The sequence below is a fragment of the Gracilinanus agilis genome, chromosome 2 (genome assembly GCF_016433145.1).
Source record: "Gracilinanus agilis isolate LMUSP501 chromosome 2, AgileGrace, whole genome shotgun sequence".
NCBI lineage: Eukaryota > Metazoa > Chordata > Mammalia > Didelphimorphia > Didelphidae > Gracilinanus > Gracilinanus agilis.
Window position 1 is genome coordinate 632920000 of NC_058131.1, and position 10271 is coordinate 632930270.

The 10271-nt window shown below is 38.3% G+C and overlaps 1 pseudogene; it reads left to right on the plus strand.

Moving 5' to 3' along the window:
* Positions 1 to 9872, plus strand: part of LOC123234267 — a 31510-nt pseudogene extending 21638 nt beyond the window's left edge.
* The last annotated feature ends 399 nt before the right edge of the window (positions 9873 to 10271 follow it).

Here is a 10271-nt window from a genome sequence, read left to right on the forward strand (position 1 = left end):
TGTAATGACCTTCCCTGTCTTTTTTAATCATATCTATTTTTACTTTGGCTTTGTCAGAAATCATAATAGCCACTCCTGCCTTCTTTTTCTCATTTGACGCCCAAAAGATTTTGCTCAAGCCCTGAACCTTAAACTTGTGTATGTCCACCCGCCTCATATGTGTTTCTTGTAGACAACATATGGTGGGATTTTGGTTTCTAATCCACTCTGCTATTTGTTTCCGTTTTATGAGAGAGTTCATCCCATTCACATTCAGAGTTATAATCATCAGTTGTACATTTGCTGACATTTTCGTATCCTCCCCTATTCCTACCCCCTTTTTCTTATACTATTTCCTTTTAAACCAGTGATTTGCTATTAAGACCCTATCCCTTATCCCCTCCCTTGATTAACTTCCCTTTCTACTCCCTCCCTTATTTTTCCCCCTCTTTTTGTTTTTAAAGGCCTTATGAATTCCCTCCCCCTTCTTCTCCCCTCCCTTTTTTTGACCTCCCCACTCCCCTGCTCCTCTTGGTTTATACCTTCTGACTTTCTCAGAAGGGTTAGATAAGAGTTTTATTTCCCAATGGATAGTATAGCTACTCTTCCCTCTCCGGGTTGATTACACTGAGAGTAAGGTTTGATTATTACCTCTTAATGCTCTCTTCCTCTCTTTCTTATAATAGTATTTGTACCCTCTCCTTCCCATGCCCTTTTTGTGTGTAATAGAATATCCTATTTTTCTCATTCACTCAAGTTTCTCTTGGTGTCCCCTACTATTCACCCCCTCTTTCCCATCCCCGATGTCATCTTAGATTATTTAGTGTTCCACCCTCACCCTGTGAATTATTCTTCTGATTACTATAATAGTGAATACTATAATAGTGAATAGAGTTCACTACAGAGAATTATACATAACATTTCTCTACATAGGAATATAGATAATTAGATCTCACTTAGGCCCTTAAAAAGGCAAATTTAAAAATTATAAGTTTTCTTTCTTTCCCCTCTGTATCTTATTTACCTTTTCATGTTTCTCTCGATTTTTGTGGTTGGATATCAAACTTTCCATTTAGCCCTGGTCTTTTCTGTGCAAATACTTGGAATTCTTCAATTTTGTTGAATGCCCATACTTTCCCCTGGAAATATATTGTCAATTTTGATGGGTAGTTGATCCGTGGTTGCAGGCCCAGCTCTCTTGCCTTTCTGAATATCGTATTCCAAGCCTAGTGGTCTTTTAGCATGGAGGCTGCCAGATCCTGTGTGATCCTGATTGGTGCTCCTTGATATTTGAATTGTCTCTTTCTGGCTTCTTGCAAGATTTTTTCTTTTGCTTGGAAACTCTTGAATTTGGCAATTATATTCCTGGGTGTTTTCTTATCTGGATCAAATGTCGCAGGTGTTCTATGGATCCTTTCAATGTCTATATTGCCCTCTTGTTGTAGGACTTCAGGGCAATTTTGCTGAATAATTTCTTTCAGTATGGAGTCCAGGTTTCTATTAATTTCTGGTTTTTCTGGAAGACCAGTGATTCTCAAATTGTCTCTTCTAGACCGGTTTTCTTGGTCTGTCACTTTCTCATTGAGATATTTCATGTTTCCTTCTATTTTTTCAGTCTTTTGACTTTGTTTTATTTGTTCTTGTTGTCTTGAGAGATCATTAGCTTCTAATTGCTCAATTCTAGCCTTTAGGGATTGGTTTTCAGCTATAATCTTCTGGTTTTTGGCTATAATCTTCTGGTATTCCTTTTCAATCTGGTCATTTCTGGTGTTCAATTTGCATATCAGTTCATTTGGTTTCTGAGCCTCGCTTTCCAGTTGCAAGATTCTACCTTTTAAACTCTTATTTTCTTGCCAGATCTCTTCCATTTTCCTCAAAATCTCAGTTTTGAACTCTTCCATAGCTTGTGAGGAGTTTTCCTTATTTGAGGAGGGTCCGGATGCTTGTTTGTTCTCCTTCTCTGTTTGCTCAGTTGTCTGGATTTTCTCTGTGTAAAAGTTGTCGAGTTGTTAATCTTTCTCTTCTGAACTTCCTGAGTCTGGGTAGCCATCGTTAGCCCAGCAGCTTCTCAGGTTTATCCTCAGGATCTGTCTGCGGTCTTTTGGCTCCTGAGGTCTGAGTTCTGGTTTTTTCCAAGGTCAAGCCCCCTGGTGGACCCCCTTGCTTGATCCTCTGCAGGAGGTTTCTTTACAAGTCTCAGGGCACTGCTTCCACAGTCGTATACCCGTCTGCACTGGTTCCCCACTCAGGGTTTCAGAGCCTTAGCTCGCGGCTGTGTCTGCCTCCACCCGCGCCTCCAACCACGCCTGCGCTCTGTTCCTGCGCTCTGCGTCCTGCACCAGCACTCTGTGTCCTACTCCAGCGCTCAGAGTTCGTGTGTGTTCTTTAGCTTTTTGGGGTCCTAAATCTTGCTGCTCTCAGGAACAGGCCCCAGAGCTGCCAATGACTCGATGGGTGCCCCAAACTTGCTCTATTTCTTTTTAGCTGGCTTCGGTGCTATAGGTGGTGTGTGTGGAGGGGTTGGGGGTGGGGTGGTTGCTCAGCCTGCGATTTAGTGACAGCTGTTTCACCCCTTTATAGCATGGAAATGTCCCGATTCCACGTACCTTCCACGCTGTGCCCTGTTGTGGGGTCTCTCCATTCGTCTGGACTTGTTTTTATGTCCCGTTGAGGAGTCTTTTGTGTTTCAGTCAGGAGAGGTTAAGAGCTGCTTTTTACTCTGCCTCCATCTTAACCTGGAACCCCCTATGTTTACCTTTTAAAAAACTTTATCTTGTTCCATTTGTTCCATTTTTGGAACCAATATTTAGGACAAGATGGTAAGAGATCAAATGGGAAAAATTCTTTGCATGTATCAGTTTTTTTTAAGCCCTTACCTTCTGCCTTGGAATCAATGGCAGAAGAATGGTAAGGGCTAGGCAATGGGGGTTAAGCAACTTGCCCAAGGTCACCTAGCTGGGAAGTGTCTGAGGTTATATTTGAACCTTGGACCTTCAGTCTCTAAGACTGGCTCTCAATCAACTGAGCTACACAGCTGCCCCTTGTATCAAATTTTCTTAAAAATTTGTGTCTAAAATATTTAAACAAGAAGCATGTATAAGACTAATAATTAATCCCTGATAAATGGCCAAGGACTACAATCAGTTCTCAAAAGAATTTCAAGATATTCACAATCACATGAAAGAATACTAAAAATCACTAATAAATAAAAGAAATGCAAATCAAAACAACTTTGAAGTTTTACCTTATTCACTACCTATTGGGAAAAATGACAAAAATTGGTAATAAATGTTAAAGGGGTTATAGAATGATAGGCACATGAATACATTGTTGGTAGAGATGGGAAATGTTAGAGCCATTTGGAAAAGCTATTTGAAATTATGCAAATAAAATGACTAAAATGTCCATTCTCTCCTAGAACTCTGAGAATCTATTGCTGAAAATATACCCCAAGAAAGTCATCAATAAGAAGAAAATTCCCATATACACCAGAATATTCATAGCAGCACCTTTATGTTACAGCAAAGAATTAGAAACAAAGTAGATACCCATAAACTGGAAGATACATGGCTAGATGATGGGTCCTATGAAATGAATTGGGAAGAAGAGGCTCCAAGAACTGCAAGCTCAGAATGAGTCAATGGTATGATCTGACAACCAAACAAACTAATGTGATCTTGGACATCATTAAGTTCAGTGTCCAAAAATGTGAATTCAGAGACTCTACCCTAGTCTCACTCTACTCTAGTCATCTAGAGCATTATGTTCTTTTTAGAGGACCACATTTTAGGAAAATTAGAGCTATCTAGGAGTGTCATGGAGGGTCTCATGAGGCAATAGATTCTCCTTCCCTAGAAGTCTTCAAGTGAAAACTTTATTATCATTCACTGGAGATATTGTTCAAAAATTTTCTCTACAAATGTGGGTTAGAATAGGATGCCTCTGGATTCCTTTCTGATCTTGAGATTCTTTGATTCTGTGAAGCTGGATTGTTAATGAATACTTGATAAAGCCATGCTTGGTCTTAGTGAGTGCAGCTTAGCTTTCCAAATGAACAGAAGATCATGCAACTATGAAGGACAAAACTATTATTAGCAAGGAAAGGATCTGTCAACCTGAAAAAACACAGAACCACCAAAGCAGTTACAAAAGGACACATTTTTAAACAGGGCAAGGGTGACAGCCACCACACAAAGCCAAGCTCTGAGACTCTGGGAACTAGAGTTTCCCAACTGCCTTTGGGAAAAACACCAAGAATGAGAATTTCCACTAAACTTTAGAACTCAGGGTCTTAATATATACTTTAGGGAGTACATGAAAGGAAGGATAACTGATTGGCTTATATAGAAGCTAGAGAAAGAGGATTTTACCCAGAGGTTAGAATACCTGGTTACAGCTAAAATGCATTAAGAGAAACTAAGAGGACAAAAAGGTACTTAAGAGTTGATTATATCTGCTAATTCTGTCTGGGGTGATCAATGGGTACTTAAAGGTTTATTGTTTAGTCTGGGGCAAACCTACTAATCCTATCTAGAGAGTGAACCAGGGGTGCACAAGGGTTTCATAAAACTAGGCTTTCAGATCCAAGACAACCCTAAGTGACTCTATGGAAAATGCTATCCATAGCCATAGAAGGAACTGTCAGAGAATGAATGCAGATTGAACCATCCCATTTCTTGCCTTATTCCCTTCATGAGTTTTTTCTTATGTGTAATATTTCTTCTTTCAAGACATAAGAATTATGGAAATTTGTATTGCTTGACAATGAATAACATATTAGATTGTTTACCCTCTGGACAGGAAGTAGGGAAAGAATTTGGATTGCAAAAAGTCAGAAAACAATTGTTAGAAAATTGTTTCTACATGTAATTTAAAAAATAAAAGAATAGAAAGAAGAAAAAACCATAAAATCTCAGACATAGAGCTGGAAGGGATCTTGGAGGTTATTTGGTCCAACCTCTTCATCTAACAGATGAGAAAACTGAGTCTCAGAGAAGTTAAGAGATTCATCTAAGGTCATATAAGTAGTTACAGAGTGTGGCTCTTGTGACCCTAAATACAGCATTCTTTCCATGACACTAAGCTACCTATCGAATTTTGCCAAATTCAAGCTTACCAAACTGTTGAGATTATTGCTCCACCCATTTTTCCTGTTTTTTAGGGAGAAAGAGCTTCCATTGGGCTGCTGGGTGGAGGCAGGTAAAGTGAGGAATGTCCTCAGCAAGCTTAGAGAGAAGGAGGGGAGTGGTCTGAGCTTTCCTCTTTCCTCCAGCTCTGCAGTCTGTGAGTTGCCTATCTTACCTGCTGTATGTTCCCATTGGGCTGCTGGGCATAGGGACAAGTGATGTGAAAAAATGTCCTCAGGTGCGGTAGAGAGGGGGAGGAGAGCAGTTTCTCCAAGTCCCTCTGCCTTTCTAGTAATGAACTCTGACAGAGATGGCTCACATGCCCACAGAGAGCACTCTGTGTACCATCTTTGGCACCCATAGTTGCCATAGGTTTGCCATCACTGGGCTAGGCAATGGGGGTTAAATGACTTGACCATGGTCACACAGCTTTTCACAGATTTTTAAACTGTACTTTGAATAATTTGGATTTCTTAAAAGAAATTTTTCTCAATTAGCCAGGAGACAACCTATAAAGGTGTCTTTGGAAGAAAAGGAATGATCCTATTCCATACTTTATAGTAAACATTTTTACTAGGAATATTTGAACTAGAATCTGAGGGACCCAAAAGAGGAATGGTTTTGGAGCCAATTTTTTCTACCAAATTAGATTCACTGAAACCAAATCACAGAACCAATTTAATTGGAACCAATTTACTGAACCCCTCAAAATATATTTTTCTGTTAGTCCAATTGATGGGAGCGGTGGCAACAATACTGTAAAATAGATAATGAAGAGAGTAAATAGAAAGAATGAAATCCCCACATGATTTCTGATTGATCCTCAACATAAGATGGGGAATATGCCAAATATGCCTTCCTACCAGGATCCTTTAGCCAGTAATCAGACCGTAGCAGTTGTCCCTACCAGAGTCAAATCAGAACCAGAAAAAAAAGGAGATCTATGAGTAAACCATTGATTGCAGTGCTTTACACTAGAACAGTGCTATTGAACTAGGACGGAGATGGCAAACCTATGACATGCATGTTAGCACTGACAAGCATAGCCATTTTCTTTTTTCTTTTTTTTTTTAGACCCTTAACTTCTATGTATTGACTTATAGGTGGAAGAGTGGTAAGGGTAGGCAATGGGGGTCAAGTGACTTGCCCAGGGTCACACAGTTGGGAGGGCATAGCCATTTTCAATGGCACATGGCCTCATACAGAGAAGTATGAGGCCGCATGCTGAGGATGAAACATTTCCTATAGTGTAGTGTAGACACTCTGTGCACTATAGATGACAATTCTATCTATATTAATTTATTTTGGTTTATTATTTTTTTGTTTTGGTTTACTATTTTGGTTTATTAAATATAGTTATATATTACAATTATACATTTTTGTTATTTAAACTATAAATATCGTGAAATTATGGTTTTTTTTCTCAAAGTGACACACCACCTGAGTTATGCTTGGTTTTTTGGTGAATTTTGACACACCAAGCTCAAAAGGTTGCCCATCACTGAACTAGGACCACTTAACCAGGGCCAGAACCACCTAGAGTCAACCTAGAGACAATGGCCACAACAAAGAAAAATCTCTTATTTTCATGCCTTCAAGAAAAATGAAGTTTAAAAAAAAATGATACCGAGGCAAAGAAAGTCCAAGATTTGAAAGGAAAACGCCTTGCCAGTTAAAACCCAACATGTCTAAGTCTAGTCTTTGCTTTACATACTTGAATCACAGCCTCTTGCTCACTAGAAAGTCTGGGCCATTATCAGACTAAGTGTCCCCAAAGTTTCAACAGACTGATTCTTTAAAAGTCAGAGACAGAAGACAAAATAAAATATAGGTAATACACACAATACACATAGAAGACAAATTTTCTTTTCTGGAAAAATTTTTGAACAGCTCTCTTTATGATCTGACTGAGTTTCCCTTCAAAATTCTCCAAGGTAAATTTATCCTTGTGCACACAGCGGGATTTCTGAAGTGGAAGTCTTGGTCTTACCAACCTCACTGCCTATCCCTATGCCAAATTTGTGATGGGAGAAAAATCTCCCGAGTTCATGGTGTAGGTAACTACTACTAAAACATATTTGCTAAAATTATAAAGGTAAACAAATCTAGGTTTTATTATGCTCAAGTATAGACTCAGGACTCAGAGAAAACTTGGACCATGACTAGGAGTCTAAACAAACCCTCTTAGAGGCAAAATTATGTTGGAGTAAAAGAGAAATAATCTTTTTACATGTTGCAATTTTTTTTTTTTTTTTAAATTTTAAACCCTTAACTTCTGTGTATTGACCCATAGGTGAAAGATTGGTATGGGTAGGCAATGGGGGTCAAGTGTAAAAGTGAAATTTGGGAAATGCCATCTAAAAGTGTATATATTTCTATGGACGGGAAATGTATCAAAACTACATTTCCCGTGATCCAACATGGTCCAACTGGTTTCCGTTTCCGGGTTTTTGGGCATGGGGAGGCCGATGTCTTGACGCAGGGAAGGGTTTATAATCTCCTGGGTTAGGAGGGAGTGGTCTCTTGGCTAGCAGACTCAAGAGAGGTAACAAAATGGAGGCGGCAGTTTTGAATGCTTACAAGCGCGTGGTCTAATTATCTATCAACATGGCTTTAATTAAAATACTAATTTATATTATTATACCAGCTTTTATCAATTTTAATATTTATACAAGTGACTTGCCCAGGGTCACACAAGTGGAAAGTGGCTGAGGCCGGATTTGAACCTAGGACCTCCTGTCTCTAGGCCTGGCTCTCAATCCACTGAGCTACCCAGCTGCCCCCATACATGTTGCAATCTTGTATATTCCTCAGGCCATAAAAGTTAAATAAAAGACAGATACATGATTTCAGTGCTTCCTTCAATTTCATAAAAGTTGAACAAATTTTAAGTCATAATCTCACAAGTCTGCAAAGCAAACTATAGGTAAACTAAGTCAGTCTAAACTACATTTAGAAGGTTCACAGGATATTTGAGTAGGAAGATTCACATGTCACTAAGGAGATGGGGACAGTTTGATATTCTTCCTTTGGCTTCTTAGCTAAGGAATGTTTAAAATTTTAAGAAAAATTTCAAATAAAATGAATTGGGTTTTGGTCAGGTGAGGTTAATATTAACAAAAGAGACTTTTAGTTAACCAAAATTTGCTGGAGAAATGACTCTGAGTTCCATTTAATAAAAGGAAACAAAAAAATAGAAAATCTCCATTACAATTATAATCTCTCTAATCCTTCCATTATGGCTCTCCTATTCTCAACAATTTTTCCATAGTTGTTGACAGTGTTCTTACCACGTTCTCCCTTAATTTGAATTCCAGCTTTTTTTTTTTTTGCAACACATTTTTGCTTATCTTTGCCAGTTTGAAAATCATTCTCCTTGGCAGAGAAAACATAAACAAATTAAGAATTTCAAAGTTCTGCCTTCTTTATCTTCTGATATTATCATCCCATTTAGCCTGAGCAACAGGTCTATCTTCTTCCACAATATAGCTTGAAAAACTATTTTTGTTGTTCTTAGCATCTATTGCTGCCTTCAGCTTATTCCGAGCTTTAGCACTCTTGATATTTTTCTTCCAGGGACATGCCATTCTTTGGAATTCATCCTCTATTAACTAGCCCTTGTTTCCATGTTTTGAAAATCTAGTTCTTTTCCCTGAACACATCACCTTGGTACTTGACAGTTATCTTTGTTTCAATGCCACTAGCGATTTCACATCTGTGGTAAACTGTAATATATTATTTTCCATTATCTCAGTAAGTCTACTGCTTGTTTTATTTCATTCATCGACTTTCAGCAGTGAGAAAATTCTCATTGAATATGTTCCCTCACTTGTTAGCTTGTAAAAATAAGTGTAAATTGAAGGCATCTGGAGCAGTGTGTTTTTTTTTAAATGTGTGAAATCTATGTAAACTCTGTTGACTCATGCTTAATCTAAATGTTCCTCTTCTACATCGAATAAACACTTTCCTGACAACAATCTTGAGAGGTAGATAGCTCGAATATTATTTCCAAATAGCATGATATCTGGAACTGACTCTGTCAGTTATTTGAAGAAGAGGTTGATAATAGAATTATTCACAAATTATATGCCTTACATTCCTGTAGTATCTAGTTAAGAAATTCTAGCTTATTTATTTTGTCACCCAACAGAGAGCCTGAAGATCATCATTTTCTTTTAACCTAACCTCCACTAAATACACCAGAAAACAAGGAATATATTGCTGAAATTATGTTTCAGTCTTTTAATGTTCTGAACCCATATGGAGCTGTCTAAGTTGTCCTTGTTTTAATTGTATCTTGGACATCACGACAGGAAAGTGGACACTCACTGGTACAGTTATAGACAGTGGAGATGATGTGACTCAAGTCATTTCTGTGGCTGAACGGTATGGGATTGGCAGCTGATTCGAGCCTATTCTAAATTCTGGAAGAGATATAACATATTTCATTCAGCAGCTACTGACATAGTGAGAAGTAGGAATTCCTTCTGAATAATTGCTGGAAGCGGTGAAAGCAGAGAAGAAATATTAGTTATGGCTGCCCAGATTTAGTCAAAGAATTTAACAAGTATGATACAGTAGAATAAACAGTATAACAGAATCAATGCGATTTCACAGAAACAATATTCTATGGATGTTGGTTATAAACATTTCCAGGACCCAAAATCTTTCACTGAGTTTGGTAATTCAGACTTCATGTAACCTATCTGAGAAGTAGTAGATGAGATAATTCAGAATAGTCTTATCAATGTCAGATGTCCTCTCTGAGGGTTCAATCATATTGGGGAATTTTGGAGGACCTTTACAATAAAATTTGAAAAGAACTGTGATTAAAAGCAGAAACTAAGTGAAAAATGATGCGCTAGTTGACAGAAGCCAAAGCCTAATGATGTATAAGTCATTACACACTATATGCAGTGATAGTTTGGGAGATAAATGCTACCTTCCACACCTGAGTTCTATCAATATGCCACACCAGAAAAAGATTATGAAGAAATTGGACCTAGGATTTGCTAACATGGGCAGCCAGGTAGTGCCGAGGATTGAATGCTGGGCCAGCAGTCAGGAAAACTCTTCTTTGTGAATTCAAATGTGCCCTCAGACACTTACTAGTGGGTGACCATGGGTAAATCACTTAATACTGTTGCCTCAGCTTCCTTGCCTCTA